The sequence below is a fragment of the Nelumbo nucifera genome, chromosome 2, assembly GCF_055504915.1.
Source record: "Nelumbo nucifera cultivar China Antique chromosome 2, China Antique-T2T, whole genome shotgun sequence".
Lineage (NCBI taxonomy): Eukaryota > Viridiplantae > Streptophyta > Magnoliopsida > Proteales > Nelumbonaceae > Nelumbo > Nelumbo nucifera.
The window spans coordinates 84828415-84843577 of NC_142650.1; the positions used below are offsets into that span (position 1 = coordinate 84828415).

Below are 15163 nucleotides of genomic sequence, written 5' to 3' on the forward strand. Positions count from 1 at the left end.
ACTACATAAGTTCAGTAAGGGGGGAGGGAAGCGAAGCTTAGCGAGCTTTAGTTGGCCGACCACTACATAAGCCGCCGCGGTAATCGGTTTGGAAAGCTTCGAGCTTCCCTTCATTCGCTTCGCGGGAGCCGCACAGCACATAGCTGGAAGTCAGAGGGCCCGTACTACCTGCCTAACCCTTCGCTCCGAGGGACCGTAGATCGGAAAGCGCCTTCTAAACCACTCGGCAGAAGGGAAGGGGCCTATGTATTTGCATGACCCCTGCAGATTTGACCCTACCTACACCCGGAGCCAATCCCCTAGCGGTCCTGCCACCACGCCGCAGAACGGGAGCTCGTGTGGAACCTTTTATTTCTGGCGTAACAGCGGTGGAACGTAACAAAATATTACGGCCGCGTAACATAGGGGCCTACGGTACGGGGAACTCGGCCAAAATATGACACCCGAAGGGCCCGGCACGCACAATCCTATCCTATCCGAGTCCGAGTTTACCCCTTGCACTTCGGACAGCCGTCCGTAGCATCATAAGGAGCACCTCCCTTTCGAGGTACCAAAATGGTACGGTACATAGGAGGTTGGTCTTTCTCAACGTGGTGTATAGCACGAAAAACCTTTCGATACAAGATAGGGCCGTTCACATGAAAGAAGAGAAGAAATCCTTTCTTCTCTTCTTTCTCTTTCTCGAGGGGGGAAAGAGAAATAGGGTCTTATGGAGGGCATTCGGGCGCATTTATAAAAATCCTCCACTGCATCCAGGATCACAAGTGGAACGCTAAGCAGGGGTGGGGAGGCAGCGAGCGGAGCAACAAAAGCGAAGCGAGCCTATCAGAGAAAGCCGTTGCGCGCTAGTAGCAGCATGATGAAAAACTACTGCGCGCGCTAGCAGCAAGAAAACGGCTGCGCTACCGCGCCGCGCTAGCGCTCAATCCGTTGCTTGTTGCATCCGTTTTTCATCATGCTTAACGCGCAACGGCTTGAGCGCGTCAGCGCGAAAGCATGCGAAAGCCGGAACTTGGGCTTTTAGAATTATTTCCTCTTTGGGTGATGGCTTATCACCGTCTTAATGTATTTTTTTCCTAATGAATTTTATCTTATTCTTCAACAAAAAAAATCTCAATGGCCTCTTAGCAAATATGGTGCCAAATGTGCCAACCTATTAACCATCTACTAACTTGGTAAAAATTTACCAAGATGGAGTTAAAATGACAATTTTAATATAAAAGACATCCGAAAGCCATTGCAAACAGCCAATATCATTTGACATTAAAATAATACCTTGGTTTGTGTTATCGAACTGTGATAGAGGTTGTTTGGAGAAAAGATTATCAGATTTGGCCATTCGGTTCTAGGGGTATTAGTATGGGACCAATAGGATGATTGGGGGTCTCTTGGGTTTATTTCCTTTTTGGGTGATACTTTATCACCTTCGTAAGGTATTATTTTTTCAAATCAATTGTATCATCTTTTTCAAACCAAAGGACCATTAAGATTTTTTTGAAGAATAAGATAAAATTCATTATGAAAAAAAACACATTAGCAAGGTGATAAGGCATCACCCAACTTTGATCCCACTGGTCCCATACTAATACCCTAAACCGAATGGCAAAATTTGATAATCTTTTCTCCAAACAACCTCTATCACAGTTCGATAACACAAACCAAGGTATTATTTTAATGTCAAATGATATTGGTTATTTGCAATGGCTTTCAGATGTCTTTTATATTAAAAGTTGTCATTTTAACTCCATCTTGGTAAATGTTTACCAAACTAGTAGATGGTTAACAAGTTGGCACATTTGGCACCATATTTACCAAGGGGCCATTGAAATTTTTTTTTTGTTAAAGAATAAGAAAAAATTTATAAGGAAAAAATTACATTAGGACGGTGATAAGCCATCACCCAAAGAGGAATAATTCTAAAAGCCCAACTTTGATGTCACAGATCCCATACTAATACCTGTAGAACTGAATGGCAAAATCTTATCATCTTTTCTCTAAACAACCTCTATCACAGTCCAAAAAACAAACCATAATATTCTTTTATTGTCACAAGATATTGCTTCTTATCTATGGCTTTTGCATTCATTTATATTTCAAATTGTCATTTTAATTCTATCCTGGTAAAGTTTTACCAAGTTAGATGATGCTTACCAGGTTGGCACATTTGGCCCCGTCTCTACCAATGGGCCATTAAGATATTTTTTTTTGAAAAATAAGATAAAATTCATTTAAAAAAATAATACCTTACGAAGGTGATAAAGCATCACCCAAATAGGAAATAAACCCAAGAGCCCCACAATCATCCCACTAGTCCCATACTAATACCCCTAGAACCGAATGACAAAATTTGATAATCTTTGCTCCAAACAACCACTATCACAACCCGATAACAAAAATGTTAGACAGTTTTGTATGCCCTTAGCTTCAATCCGATTTGATGTACTTTTGTTATTTAGTGGAAATAAATAAAGTGCATGTTTGATTCATGTTGTTTGGTTTAATTCTATGTAAGACCCTAAAACTGGACACTTATAGAGACTCGTGTTAGTTTTAAATATTCACAGCCGTTGGATAAGTCTGGGGAAATTTATCCTACCAAGGCTGATACTGGTGTGCCACCAAATGTTGGGATGGTCTGTCTCAGCCACCAGGGTAAGACCCAAGGCACATGCAGTATGGGATTACTTGAATCCTTGAACTGGACCAGATTTCCAGTATTGCCCTGGACCTTAGAGACAGATGGGAAAAATTGGAAAGTTACACCTGACCCCTAGACTCGATTATGACATTTCACTAGGTGTCGGATTGGGCTGTCTTTGATATGCCAATCAGGGAGATCCTTAGATGGGGATCAAAACCTGGGTATGTTGGGACAGTTTAAGAATTCATCTGAGTGGGTGATCATAGTGACAGGATCAACCCCTTTGTCGGAATTTTGTTTTGCAAAATTAATATATTTATATATATATATATGTACGATTTCGAATTGTTTGCAAATGGTTTTAATTCCCGAGATCCATGTGAGTGGAGAGTGCAGCACTGTTCCTTGCAGCCGAGGGAGAGGTGCTCTCTTGTCGGGCAGTGCTTGATCATTAAGGGCCGAAAGGTTAAGTGTAAGACCATTTAGGGTAGTACCTGATGGGCTAATCTTGCACCTGCCCACAGTCCTTGGGTTTTTATAAGATGGCTTGGCCCAGGGACCACTTAATGTAAGTGTTGGGCCCATAGGGTTCATATGATGGGCTCAGGGGTTTACTGAGTCTTTCAGTGAATTCGGCTAGGCCTTGTATTAAAGGCTGGGCCAAACCCATGTGGCTGGTGTGTAGATCAATGCTTGGGTCCCATGCCATACAAAGAAGCCCAACTGGGCAGCAGATTGGAAACTAGTTAAACACTGAACATCTAATGGGCCAAAAGCCCATTTCGAGCTGGGCTGATATGATCACCCATCTATAGGGCGAATCTGAGATTAATGTTAGTAAAAGGATTGGGCCTTTGACCTTATCCACTCCAGGAGACCAAATTCAAATTAGATTTGAATCTGGTAACCTCCTGATAAGATCAGGAGTAAACTAACTTAATCTGCAGATAGGATTAAGATAATCCCCTAAGCAAATACAGATTTGGATTGGGATAACTCCTAATTAGGAGGTTTCTTAATCAAGAAGAAAGGAGGAGAAAAACAAGAGATACATCAGAATTTGAACTAGTTTTTTGGTGAAAGAAAGCTCCCTACGAATTGAGATTAGATCTCATTCATACTCCAGAGAAAAGAAAGCAATTCAGCCATCTTCGTCCCTGGAGTTCTCCTCCTGCCGCCACCATTCACTATTGCAAGATTCGATCTTTGCAACAATAGGAAGTCAAGAAATCAGTTCTTGACATCAGTCTTGCAAGAAAGACTGAAGAAGATTTGGTGTTCAAAGTTTTCAGAGGATTCTTGGGAAGGATCCAATGTGTAGGACGGACCCTGCTGGTTCTGTTCCATCCACAGCTGTGTCATCATCAGTAGGAGCAGATCTTGGTTTCTTCTTTGGGCGTGAACACCAACTTTGGGAGATACTGCTTCTCCGGATCAGATATAATCCTCCCTTTTACCTTTTGGTTCAGATATGGTTCGATTATGGTTCAGATAAGATCCTTGAATATGGTATTCTAAATTTAGGGAATACGATTCCCAGTTGGAGGAAGGTAGAAAAATTTTTGAAATTCGCCCACCCATTCCGCAACCTCTTTGGCGTCCATTAGATGGATCCTACCATTCCATCAGTGGTATCAAAGCCACAGGTTCGAATCTTGAACCAAAAGAAAAATCAGATCTGACTCTGCACAGATGGATAGAAATTGTTCTTCCAAGATTTGCGCAGATTGCTTTCTTTTTTTTCAAGAATTGGTTTCTTGTTAACGACGATTGATCTGAAATTAATATTGTTAAATCCAAAATTTATTTAGAATTGTTATTTATTTATTTTTGATTTAATGGGTTGTTCGAACCTGGAGATCCCAGTTGGAAGAAGGTAGAAAAATTTTTGAAATTCGCCCAACCATTCCGCTACCTCTTTGGTGTCCATTAGATGGATCCTACCATTCCTTCAAAAAACCAATGTATTATTTTATTGTCAAATGATATTGGTTCTTTGCAATGGCTTTTAGATGTCTTTTATATTAAAAATTGTCATTTAAACTCCACATTGGTAAATTTTTACCAAGTTAGTAGATGGTTAATAGGTTGGCACATTTGGCACCATATTTGCCAAGGGGCCATTGAGATTTTTTTTTGTTGAAAAATAAGATAAAATTAATTAGGAAAAAAATATATTAGGATGTTGATAAGCCATCACCCAAAGAGGAAATAATTCTAAAAGCCTAACATTGATGTCACAGATCCCATACTAATACCCGTAGAACTGAATGGAAAAATCTTATAACCTTTTCTCTAAACAACCTCTATCATAGTCCAAAAAACAAAGCAAAATATTCCTTTATTGTCACAAGATATTGCTTATTTTCTATGGCTTTTGCATATTTTTATATTTCAAATTGTCATTTTAATTCTATCCTGGTAAAGTTTTACCAAGTTAGATGATGCTTACTAGGTTGTCACATTTGGCCCCGTCTCTGCTAATGGGCCATTAAGATATATATATATATATATATATATATATATATATTTAAATAAGATAAAATTCATTTGAAAAAATAATACCTTATGAAGGTGATAAAGCATCACCTAAAGAGGAAATAAACCCAAGAGCCCCACAATCATCCCACTGGTCCCATACTAATACTCATAGAACCGAATGGCAAAACCTGATAACCTTTTCTCCAAACAGCCTCCATCACAGTCCGATAATACAAACCAAGGTATTATTTTATTGTCAAAAGATATTGTTTGTTTCCAAAGGCTTTCGGATGTCTTTATATTAAAAATTGTCATTTTAACCCCATCTTGGTAAACTTTTATCAAGTTAGGTGATGGTTACGAGGTTGGCACATTTGGCACCTTATTTGCCAAGGGGCAATTAAGATTTGTTTTTTTTTTTTTTTGTTGAAGAATAAGATAAAATTCATTAGGAAAAAAATACATTAGGATGGTGATAATCCATAAATAATTCCAAAAGCCCAACTTTGATCTTACATATCCCATACTAATACCTGTAGAACCAAATAACAAAATCTTATCATCTTTTCTCTAAACAACCTCTATCACAGTCCAAAAAACAAACCAAAATATTCCTTTATTGTCACAAGATATTGCTTCTTTTCAATGGCTTTGGAATGCCTTTATATTTCAAATTGTTATTTTAATTCTATCCTGGTAAAGTTTTACCAAGTTAGATGATGCTTACCAGGTTGGCACAATTGGCCCCATCTCTGCCAATGGGCCATTAAGATATCTTTTTTTTTTTGTAAAATAAGATAAAATTCATTTGAAAAAATAATACCTTAGGAAGGTGATAAAGCACACCCAAAGAGGAAATAAATCCAAGAGCCCAACAATCATCCCATTGGTCCCATATTAGTACTTATAGATTCATTCCACTTTCTTCATCACTTGCTTCCCCTTTTTCTTTTTTACCACAATCTCTCTCAAGTGTATTGCCTTTAGAGACATGTCCTTCCCCCCGTCACCTCCTCCCCCCACTCCCCTTTCAACCTTTGTAATCCCTCATGGGTATTCACTCCCAACTTTAAAACAACAAGCTCACCAGAGTTGCTGGTCCCATCTTCTCCCCCCCCCCTACCTTACCCTATCTGAGTTCAAAGCAATTTAATTCACCAAAACTGCCTTCCCCTGCTTCAATTCAAGAGAAATCAGAAGAGAAATCTCGAGTAAGGGAGAAGCCAAAAGCCAGTAAAACTGTGGCTGTTGGAAACAAAACGGAGGGAATTGATCAGTTACCATTTAATCGTCCAACTAATCCATTTGCCAAGACATAAAGCAAATAGGAAAAATGATCTTTATTTGATTCTATAAAGAAAATGAAAAAAGTTGAAAGTGGAGGTAAAAAGTAAGGAGGTAGCAATTTCCAAAAAACAAAAACAGGCTAAAGAATGTAAAATATAAAGAGAAAATGATGAGGAATTAGTTGTTTGAAGAGGAGATGGCAATTTGCATAGCCTATTGGAGAAAGATTAGCGGCTTCTGGTAAATAGAAACAACTAGAGAAGGATTGTAGGTTGTATGTAATATGGTGATGTTGTAATTGCATTTTATTATTTCATGTAATTCACCTGTCATCGTGAAACATGGCGTATCTCCTGACTACATTTGCAACTTCACCAGCTGACATAATTAGTCTGACGGATGGCTGGATGGGACTTGCTACAGGTGAACACCATTATAAATTGTAATCCATTGTCTTCAAGCGTAAAATAGTGAAATCTATTTGAATCCATACAAGAACATGATCCATTTTTAAAATAGTGAAATCTATTTGAATCCCTAACAATAACTTCACGGTTGTAAATCTTAGAGAGAAGCTTAATTGCGGAATGGAAATCGCCACAGACATGTAGGTTTTTCACCATGCGTATTGTTGTTCCAGGTTTCGTGTTGATGAATCCAAATGCAATTGCCAATTTTTCACTGTGGTGCCCTAGTGAAGTCTGTTTCACCTCTTCATCGTCAATATCCAACAAACATTGTTTTGCGTCTGGTTCATAACCTGCATTCTTTAATCTTTCTCCCATTTCACCTAGCATCTTATAGATCTCTTTCTTTCGAGAATGAGCTGTATCTCCAACAGCAAACTTGTACACAACTCCATCCAATTCAATTGAGCTGCTTCCAGGTGGCTTCATTATTCTTCTTTCCCACATCAATTTTCTCACTTCATGAACTTTGTCCCATTTATCAGCCATAGCATATATATTTGACAACAGAGCATAGCTCGCATGATCATTAGGAGCCAGTTCAATAAGTTTAAGCCCTGCTTGCTCCCCCATTTCAAGATTCTTGTGGATTCTACAAGCACCCAATAAAGCCTTCCACATAACTGCATCGGGTTTCATTGGCATGGTTCTGATGGTCTCCTCTATCCTATTGAACAGTCTCGCATGGCCAAAAAGATCAACCATGCACCCATAATGTGCAATATCAGGTTCAATCCCATAAACCTCACTCATCTGTCTGAAATAATCAACACTGTATTCAACTAACCCTCCGTGGCTACAAGAATTCAAAACATAGGAAAAGGTTATTGCATTTGGCCGAATTCCCGATGACTTCATCTTGGAGAAGAGTTCAAGTGCTTTTAGGCTTTGTCCATTTGCAGCCAATCCAAAGATCATTGCATTCCATGTGTGAACACTTTTATTACTTGTTTTCTAGAATGCTTGAATTGCACCTTCTAAGCACCCACACTTGGCGTACATGTTAATAAGTGATGACCCGAGGTTCTCGTCAAGCTCAATTCCATGCTTGTCTATGTAGGCATGAATCCACCTTTCTTGAGCAAGTGCACCCAGACAGGCAAATGCAGATAAAACACTAATAAGTGTCACTGGGTTCGGCTGAATACCCTTTTCTTGCATTCTCTGGAAGACCTCGATTGCCTGCCTGAACTCACCCACTTGAACATGAAAAGCAATCATTGTATTCCATGACACTAAATGTCGAGAAGGCATTCTATCGAAGAGTTGGTGAAGCGACTCACCATCTCTGTTATCTGCATACCCTTCGAGCATGCTGTTCCAGGTAACAATGTCTAACTCCGTACTTGTATCGAAAATCTTGCGAGCATCTGAAATTGACCCGGAGATTGCAAAAGAGATGAATCAACTTATTTCGAATAAATTAGTCATTCTCGAGCCCGTACTTGACAACATGAGAATGGAGCTATTTCCTTGTAGTGGGTGTTGGCAATTGGGTGCAAGCCTTGAGGAGAAACGTAAAGGTGAAGTGATCGGGTTCAACAGACCAGCACAACATCTGATTGTAGAGAAGAATGGCTTTGAGGGGGTTTTGTTTCATGAGGTTTCCACTAATGACCGTGTTCCAGATGAAAGGGTATGGTTCTTCGACGGAATTGAGGACCTTCATAGTGTATTTGAGGCTTCCATGATCGGAAAGGGCATAGATCTCGGCTAGTCGGCTAGCCGAGTTGGTATTAGAGATTTGAGAGGATTTGATCATGAGAGCATGGATTTGCTTGGCTTCTTGCAGGTTCTTACAGAGGACTAAGAGAGAGACGTCATCGAGGGAAAAGTTTCAGTCGAAGAGAAGAGAGTTGAGAGTGTGAGAGAATGAAAGAGAGAGAATAGGGAGGGCGGGAGAGAACAATGGCCGTGGGCCCTAACAGGGTCATTTTAGTCTTTGTGACATGTAATCCGAGTTGGATTGCCACCTCACATAAAAAGCGTAGATAGAAGTGTGATGCTTACATGGCGTGGGAATCGGTTTTATAATTTCAAAAGTTGAATTCAAGAGTCATTCGTAAATTCTGTATGGGCTGGCCTAGTGTTCAGATTGAAGGAGTGAGAGATCCATCGTATGGACGCCCAAATCTTGCGGAATAAGGTGGGCGAATTTCAACAATTTCTCTCCCTTTAGGAGTTGCTGATCCAAATCATATTTGGATCAAACATCCCTTTAAGTGATAAGTGTAAACCCTTATCTTATCTGCAGATTGGATCAGCCTTCTCCTAATCTCATTAGGAAGTTTCCAGATCTGAATCACATTCAGATCTGGACTCTTTGAGTGGATAATGTTAAGACCTCATCCTATCTGCTAATCCAATCCCAGAATTCGCCCCTTATTTAACTGATTAAATTAGCCCAGTTCGAAATGGGCTTTAGGCCTATTAAGGTTATGTGGTCACTTAGCCTTCCTAATTGCTGCACAGTTGGGCTTCCTTGTATGGCGTGGGACCCAAACATTGATCTACACATCAGCCACATGGGTTCAGCCCAGCCTTTGTTACAAGGCGTAGCCGAATACACTGTTAGGGATAGTGCACCCCCTGAAACCCATCACATGGGCTCTGTGGGCCCAACACATACCCTAAGTGGTCCCTGGGCCAAGCCACCTTGTAACACCCAGGGACTATGGGCAGATGCAAGATTAGCCCATTAGGTATTACCCTCAATGGTCTTACACTTAACCTCTCAGCCCATAATGATCAAACACTGCCCGACAAAAGAAGACCTCTCCCTCGGCTACAAGGAACAATGTTGCACTCTCTTCTTATATGGATCCCAGGAATTAAAACCTTTTGCAAACAATTTGGAAACCATAATATATATATATACTTTTATATCTCATATAAAATATATTTTGCAAAACAAATCTCAATGATTGAAATCGAATACCGGAAGTCTTGGTTTCCATCAGAGAGAGTGCATCCCCGATCATTACCTTTGCCCGACAAAGGGGCTGATCCTGTCAGTATGATCACCCACTCAGATGTATTCTCAGACTGTCCCAACATACCCAGGTTTTGACCCCCACTAAGGATCTCATTGATTGGTAGATCAAAGACAGCCCAATCCGACACCTAGTGCAGTATCATAATCGAGTCTAGGGGTCGGGTGTAACTTTTCAGTTTTGCCCATTCATCCCCAAGGTCCAGGGCAATACTGAAAATCCGGTCCAGTTCAATGATTCAATTAATCCTACACTACATGTGCCTTGGGTCTCACTCTGGTAGCTGAGACAGGCCACCCCAACCAATTTGGTGGCACATCAGTGTTAGCCTTATCAGGATAGGTCTCCCCAGACCGACCCACTAGCTGTGAACATTCTAAACTAACACGAGTCTCATTAAGTGTCCAGTTTAAGGGTATTACACAGAAACACACCAAAGGAACATGTGCATCATTCTGATTGAAGCTAAGGGCATACAAAAACTGTCTAACAGCTCCCACTTGCACTTAGGTCCAATCTGGTACAAGCCGGAGTCCCATGCTTTCCACGTGTTTCTCAAACACTTTTTGTGATAGTGGCTTCGTCAATGGGTCTGCTACATTTTCTGCTGACGCTACCTTCTGAATCAGGACATCCCCTCTACCAACAATCTCCCGCAGTACGTGGTACTTCCTCTCGATGTGCTTTGACTTCGAGTGGGCTCATGGCTCCTTAGCCTGAGCAATTGCTCCATTGTTGTCACACAACAATGGGATGGGTGATGTGCTGGATGGAACTACTCCCAACTCGTAAAGGAACTTCTTCATCAACACGACTTCTTTGGCAGCCTCACTTGCGGCAATGTATTCGGCTTCGGTCGTGGAGTCTACAGTGGACCCCTATTTGCTGCTTTTCCAGCAAACAACACATGATCCTATCGTGAAAACATATCTAGATGTAGACTTTCTATCAACTGGATCCGACTGGAAATCGGCATCAGTATACCCCTAGATCTATAGTGAGTTACCATCGAATACTAGACAAAACTCTTTTGTCCTTCGAAAGTGAAGGGATGAGAGATCCATCCTATGGACGCCCAAAGATTGCGGAATAAGGGGCGAATTTCAAAAATTTTATCTCTCCCTTCAACTGGGAATCGTATTCCCTATTTAGAAAATCATATTTTCAAGGATCAATCTTGAACCATAAACTGAACCAGATCTGAACCAAAAGGAGTGGGAGAGGATCATACCTGATACGGAGAAATACTATCTCCCAATGGAGGTGTTCACGCCCAAGGAAGGATCCAAAATCTGCTCCCACTGAAGATGGCGCAGTGAAGGATGGAGCAGAATCAGCAATGTTCTTCAAAAGAACTTGACCCTTCGCAAGAATCAACTGGACGGCTAGTGAGTACAGCTCCAATCAATCTTTTCCCAAAAGATTGAAATCAAGATCCAATCTTGATTGCTCCCAAGAACTGGAGATCGAACTGAAGGAATGGCAATGGCAGGAAGGTGGCGGCAGAATAGAATTCGCAGTATGCAGGAACTCTCTTAATCTCTCTTTCTTAAAGAGAAGAATGCTATTGATGTTATTGTCTTTTTCAAGGCTGCCGCCCCCTTCCCTTTTTATAATCTTAAAGGGTTCAGCTCCTAATCAGATTAGGAGTTGCTAATCCAAATCATATTTGGGTTAGAAGTCCCTTAGTGAGAAGGGATAATCCTTATCTTATCTACAGATCAGATCAGCTGTCTCCTAATCTAATTAGGAGGTTTCCAGATCTAAATCTTATTTAGATCTTGGACTCTCTGAGTGGATAGGGTCTAAGCCCAATCCTTTTAGCTGACCCACCTCAGAATTCGCCCCCTTTAAATGACTGATCAAATCAGCCCAGTTCGAAATGGGCTTAAGGCCCATTTAGGTTATGCACTCAATAAACCTTCCAAATTGCTGCCCAGTTGGGCTTCCTTGTATGGCGTGGGACCCAAGCATTGATCTACAGATCAGCCACATGGGTTCAGCCCAGCCTTTGTTACAAGGCCTGGCTGAATGCACTGTTGAAGACAGTGTACCCCCTGAAACCCTTCAAATGAGCTCTATGGGCCTAACACTTACACTAAGTGGTCCCTGGGCCAAGCCACCTTGTAACACCCAGGGACTGTGGGCAGATGCAAGATTAGCCCATCAGGCATTATCCTCAATGTTCTTACACTTAACCTCTCAGCCCATAATGATCATACACTGCCCGACAAGAGAGGACCTCTCCCTCGGCTGCAAGGAACAGTGTTGCACTCTCCACTCATATGGATCCCGGGAATTAAAACCTTCTTGCAAACATTTTAGAAACCATATATATACTTTTATATCTTATATAAAATATATTTTGCAAAACAAATCTCAACGGTTGAAATCGGCTGCCGGCAGTCTTGGTTTCCATTAGTGAGAGTGCATCCCCGATCATTACCTTTGTCCGACAAAGGGGCTGATCCTGTCACTATGATCACCCACTCAGATGAATTCTCGGACTGTCCTAACATACCCAGGTTTTGACCCCCGCTAAGGATCTCACTGATTGGTACATCAAAGATAGCCCAATCCGACGCCTAGTGCAGTATCATAATCGAGTCTAGGGGTCGGGTGTAACTTTCCAGTTTTGCCCATCAATCTCCAAGGTCCAGGGCAATACTGGAAATCTGGTCCAGTTCAAAGATTCAATTAATCCTACACTGTATGTGCCTAGGGTCTCACCCTGGCAGCTGAGACAAGCCACCCCAACCGACTTGGTGGCACTACAGTGTCAGCCTTGTCAGATAGGTCTCCCCAGATTGACCCACTGGCTGTGAACATTCTAAACTAACACGAGTCTCATTAAGTGTCCAGTTTAAGGGTATTACACAGAAACATACCAAGGGAACGTGAAACAAATATGTATCTTTATTCATTTACAATAAACTCATAAAGTACATCATTCTGATTGAAGCTAAGGGCATACAAAATTGTCTAACAACTCCCACATGCACTTAGGTCCAATCAGGTACTAGCCGGAGTCCCATGCTTTCCACGTGTTTCTCAAACACTTTCTGTGATAGTGGCTTTATCAATGGGTCTGCTACATTTTCCGCTGACGCTACCTTCTGAATCAGGACGTCCCCTCTACCAACAATCTCCCACAGTACGTGGTACTTCCTCTCGATGTGCTTCGACTTCGAGTGGGCTCGTGGCTCCTTAGCCTGAGCAATGGCTCCATTGTTGTCACACAACAATGGGATGGGTGATGTGCTGGATGGAACAACTCCTAACTCGTGAACGAACTTCTTCATCCACACAGCTTCTTTGGCAGCCTCACTTGCGGCAATGTATTCGGCTTCGGTCGTGGAGTCTGTAGTGGACCCCTGTTTGCTGCTTTTCCAGCAAACAGCACACGATCCTATCGTGAAAACATATCCAGATGTAGACTTTCTATCATCTGGGTCTGACTGGAAATCGACATCTGTATACCCTTGGATCTGCAGTGAGCTACCGTCGAACACCAGACAAAACGCTTTTTCCTATGAAGGTACTTAAGTATGTTTTTCACAGCAGTCCAATGCTCCTGCCCTGGGTTGGCCTGAAATCTGCTTACTACACTCACTACCTGAGCAATGTCAGGACAAGTGCACAGCATGGCATATATGATGCTCCCTACGGCAGAGGCATAGGGAACGTCTTTCATGCCATCAATCTCCTCAGAAGTCTTGGGAGACATCTTCTTGGAGAGAGTGACTCCGTGCCTGAAAGGAACATTTCCTTTCTTGGAGTTTTCCATGCTGTATCTTTTGACTATTTTGTCAATGTAAGCAGATTGGGATAATCCTATTATCCGCTTCGATCTATCTCTATAGAGTCGAAGACCCAGTATATAGGAGGCTTCTCCAAGATCTTTCATGGAGAATTGCTGCAAACGCCATACTTTCACCGTAGTTAACATTCCTACATCATTCCCAATGAGTAGAATGTCATCTACATACAGAACCAAGAAGGTAACCTTATCCCCACTGTACTTCCTGTAGACACAGGGTTCATCCGGATTCTGCTCGAAGTCAAACGATTTGACAGCAGAGTTAAAACGGATGTTCCAACTTCTAGAAGCTTGCTTAAGCCCATAAATGGATCTATTAAGATTACATACCATGTTTTCCTGACCTGCAGCAATGAAGCCTTGCGGCTGCTGCATATAGATATCTTCAGTAAGATCTCCATTCAGGAATGCAGTTTTGACATCCATCTGCCAAATCTCATAATCATGGTATGCTGCTACAGCTAGCAGGATCCTAATGGATTTAAGCATGGCCACAGGCGAAAAGGTTTCCTCATAATCGATGCCTTCTTTCTGAGTGTACCCTTTCGCCACTAGACGAGCCTTGAAGGTCTCAATCCTGCCATCGGGGCCCTTTTTCCTCTTATAAATCCATTTGCAACCGATTGCTTTTACCCCAGAGGGTGGATTTACTAGAGTCCAGATCCATTGGTCTCCATTGAGTCCATCTCTTCTCTCATGGCCTCCACCCACTTCTGGGAATCTATGTCCAACATAGCTTCCGCGTAAGTCATGGGATCCTCCTCACTAGTCAAGGTTTCCACCAGGTATCTATCCTGGTCATAACCATAACGGACTGGTGGCCTGGATGCCCGAGTGGATCTTCTAAGTTGGTCACTACCTGGAACTTGTCGGACATCTCCCACTGCTCCTGAGCTCCCCTAATCAACAACAACTTCCTAACGATGGGTGTCCAGGATATAGTCGGTTTCCAAGAATTGCGCATTTCGACTGCAGAACACTTTCTGCTCACTTGGGTTATAGAAAAGGTAACCTACAGAGCCTATTGGGTAGCCTACAAATAGGCAACGACTGGTTTTAGATTCCAACTTGTCTGCACTCGTTCTTTTAACATGTGCTGGACAACCCCAAATCTTCAAGTGTCTGACACTTGGTTTCTTTCCGGTCCAAAGTTCATATGGTGTATTCGGAACCGATTTGGTTGGAACCCGATTCAGCACGTAAATCGCAGTCTCTAATGCGTAACCCCAAAAGGATGTGGGTAACTCTGAGTGTATGAAAAGCGACTGGACCATATCTAATAAGGTCCTATTCCTCCTCTCTGAAACACCGTTAAGTTGTGGTGTAGCAGGAGGAGCTAATTATGATACTATCCCATTGTCCTTTAAGTAGTCCCTGAATTCGTCAGAGAGATATTCGCCACCTCGATCCGATCGAAGGGCTTTAATTTCTCTCCCTAATAGTTTCTCGACCTCTTGTCTAAACTCTTTGAACT

The 15163-nt window shown here is 41.8% G+C and overlaps 1 pseudogene; it reads right to left on the reverse strand.

The window, feature by feature from the left end:
* Positions 1 to 6780: 6780 nt before the first annotated feature.
* LOC148802402 (pentatricopeptide repeat-containing protein At5g48910 pseudogene) lies at positions 6781 to 8707 on the reverse strand (annotated as a pseudogene).
* Between the last annotated feature and the right edge of the window lie 6456 nt (positions 8708 to 15163).